This window comes from Cavia porcellus, unplaced genomic scaffold (assembly GCF_034190915.1).
Source record: "Cavia porcellus strain 051 isolate PalLab524CR breed Dunkin Hartley unplaced genomic scaffold, mCavPor4.1 scaffold_50, whole genome shotgun sequence".
Classification (NCBI taxonomy): domain Eukaryota; kingdom Metazoa; phylum Chordata; class Mammalia; order Rodentia; family Caviidae; genus Cavia; species Cavia porcellus.
The window spans coordinates 276,147-279,535 of record NW_026947533.1 but is presented as its reverse complement, the minus strand read 5'-3'; the positions used below and the strand labels follow the sequence as shown (position 1 = coordinate 279,535).

The 3,389-nt window shown below is 43.3% G+C and overlaps 1 pseudogene; it reads left to right on the top strand.

The window, feature by feature from the left end:
• The first annotated feature begins 1,014 nt into the window (after nucleotides 1-1,014).
• Nucleotides 1,015-1,584, top strand: LOC134475017 (olfactory receptor 9G19-like; annotated as a pseudogene).
• The last annotated feature ends 1,805 nt before the right edge of the window (nucleotides 1,585-3,389 follow it).

Here is a 3,389-nt window from a genome sequence, read left to right as displayed (position 1 = left end):
TTGCGTGTGGATGTAGTGCTGCAGAAGCCCAAGGAAGATAGCAACCACAGAGGAAAGATTGCTAGCACAGACTTGTAAAGCATTCCTTGGTTGCCTTGGAAGAGTAAACCACCAAAAGAAAGTTGCATTCTTGTCAAATTTTGCCATCAACTGCTTTAATTTCAGAAGTCCTCTGTATTTAAAGTACATTAGACTCAGAGTTAACAGTGCTTTGGCCGGCCTTATTTCCAGAATACTTTTCATCTAGGTCAAGAGATCACTATCTCTTAATCAAATAACAGGAAAAGCTAAAGTGATTTTTCTTAGAAGTTATTTCTGAATTGTGCCAATAAATGTCTTCAAATGTTAAAGAATTTTTAAAAATTAGATCATGCACAAGGCTCCATTTCATCAAAATGGAGGAGAAATTGGACTGATAGGTGACACTCACTGTTACGTGTTTTATAGTGCACTTCTGAGTTAACTCAGGACTGGCTTCTTGCCTATCAAAAAGGAATTATGCTCAATTCAGCATAGACACATCTCATAGTAAACAGCCTCAATGAATCACCTGGGTATTTTCCATTATACAGAATGACAAAGTGGGGACAACCTACCGCCATACCTTAAATCAGGCTGTGTGTTCTAATCTCTTCATAGAAAAGATCTCTGACAACCACAATCAGAGGCAAGAGAAATTCCACCGAGGTACAGGAGTTCATCATTTTAGGGTTCACAGAATGGGGCTCCTGCTGATGCTTTTTCATCTTATCATTTATCTTCTCAGCCTCTTGGGGAATCTCACCCTGATGTCCCCCCTGATCTGTACTGAGTCTCAACTCCACAACCCATGTACTTCTTTATTGGAAACCTATCCTTCCTGGACCTCTGGTATGCTTCTGTCTATGCCGCTAAAATCCTGATGACCTGTGTCTCTGACAACAAACAGTTCTCCTTTGCCGGCTGAGTGGCCCAGTTCTTCTTTGCTGGACTGGCCTACACTGTGTGCTAACTACTAGCTGCCATGGCCTATGACACGATGTGGCCATCACCAACGCCCTGCTTTATTTCCAAGCCATGTCCCCAAAATTACGTGTCAGTCTTGTTACAACTTCCTACTTGGGTGGCTTTGTAAACTCCACTATCAGCAGCAGTGAGACTTTCATCCTGAGCTTCTGTGGTGACAGTCATCGATGATTTCTTCTGCAACCTGCCCCCACTTGTCAAGTTGGCACGTGACGTAGAGGCAAGCTACCAGGCTGCGATGTACTTCATCCTGACCTCCAACATCACTGCCCCTGCCGTACTCATCCTGGCCTCCTACATTTCCATCCTCCTGGCCATCCTGGAGATCCATTCTGCCCTGGACGCCTCAAGGTCTTCTCAACGTGTGGCTCCCCACCGGCAGCTCTCACCCTGTACTACAGTTCCATCCTCTTCATCTACTAGTGGCCCAGCTCTAGCTATGCCCTGAAGTGGGACAAAATGGTGTCAGTGTTCTACACCATGGTCATCCCCATGTTGAATCTCTTGATCTGCAGCTTAAGAAATAAAGACGTCAAGGAGGCCCTGCAGAAAATTCCAATTAGAGCGAAGTTTCCTTAAATGCAAGTTCTTGATTACAGCAGTTTAACACTATATCCTTGTCACTAGCCTGGACTTTCTGAAAAAACAAAAAGAAAGGAAAACAATCCCTTTTGTGAAGATAGCAGTCTGCATGTATGTTTGATTCATAATAGTTACATTTTGGAGAACTGAGTTCTTGACTTTTTTTCAGTCACAATGCCTTGTTTGTCCCAAATTTCCTTCCCTTTCTGAGGTCTGCCTCTCTGTTCCCTACAGTCTCTCTTTTATTTTGCTCCTTAATTTATATCCTGTGTTTCTCATAAGAGAAAAATCATATTCTGCTTTCTTCTTCTTGTATAGTGCAACAAGTTTCCTATCTAATAAATGAAATAGAGAAAAAATATTACTTAGAGTCACTGTGAACCCCCAATAAAAGAGCATTCTTCCCCTTTTCCCCACACACAAAAAAAATTAGGAGATCCTAGCAACAGTCGGTCAGCGATGTGAGAAGGGCAGGAAGATGTAAATGACCGTGAACACAGGAATAGATTCATGAGTAGAGGCAGAATGAGTGATCTTGAATAAAAACTTTACATGCAGGGGAAACTCAGAATGGAAGTCTTTACTTGGTGAAGCAGGGATTGGTAATAACTAAGGACCTGCAAATGTTTGTTTCTTTTCTTTCAGTCTTTTGCATAAATTTAAAATAAGAGAATATGTCATTATGAAGTATTACATTTCTTAATCACAGTCATCTTTTTGCGTGTAAAACACGAGTCTGTGAAACAGAAAGAGGCTCTGCAGCCCAGCACACCGGTTTGCAGGTCTTTCCTAATGCAGTGCTGCATGGCAGGTGGTGTAAAAAGAAAAGTTTTCTCGATTTCCACAGCTGCAGGCCAGATGTCCAAGTTCAAAGCTCTGATGGGTCTGCTTCTCTCGAGGTTTTTCTCTTTGACTCACAGATGGCTGCCTGGCTGCAGGGGTCCAGCATGCTCTTTCTTCTGTGGCCTCACACCCTGAGTGACACTTTGTATCTTTGAATTCTTCTTGGCAAATAGGCAAGTTGGGCAGGATTAGGCCCCCACTAAATGCTGGGTTTGGCTTAACCGTATCTCCCCAGGCCTGATCTCCATCTGCAGTCACATTGCATGTCCTGGAGTACAGATTTCAGGGCACACATTGCAGTGAGACTTGATTCAGCTTTAACACCAGGGAAGCATAGGGTCTGTCCAGTGAAGGAGCCAGGGAAGGCCATTCAGGGCAAGGGAAGAGCACACATAACAGAAAAAATTATAGAAAATTCTCAGTAGCACAGTTCAGAGAAATTCTGTCAACTTTTAATAAGATCTTGCTCACTTGATCATATTGTAGTTAATATGTTATGCATCTCCATATTCCACGCAAACTCTTAATTGTGTCCCTGGAGACAGCGATACATATTTCTGGGTGCTGTGTGGAAGAGATCTCAAAGGGCTACTGAAGAAACATGCATATTGTGTCCTCCAAGCTGTACAGCAAATACCACAAAGGATGGACAGTGCTGCTTCCTGGAACCATTGCTGCTGACCAGAGGTAAGCATCTAAGACTGAGGGCAGTCGAGTTGTTTGGCCTTGCTGTGCCTGCAGCTGGACTTAGAAGGGGAATGCAGTGTGGTGTGGCTGTCAGGTGATCACTGTGATGTCATCACCAGAGATATGTGTGCGCACACACACACACACACACACACACACGCACACACACACATGGGCTCCACTCTAACTCAGATTCCATCCAGGGGTATATTTTTTCCTAATACACAATTTGAAATTCAGTCTGATATTTATGCTAAAAGATCATGCATTCA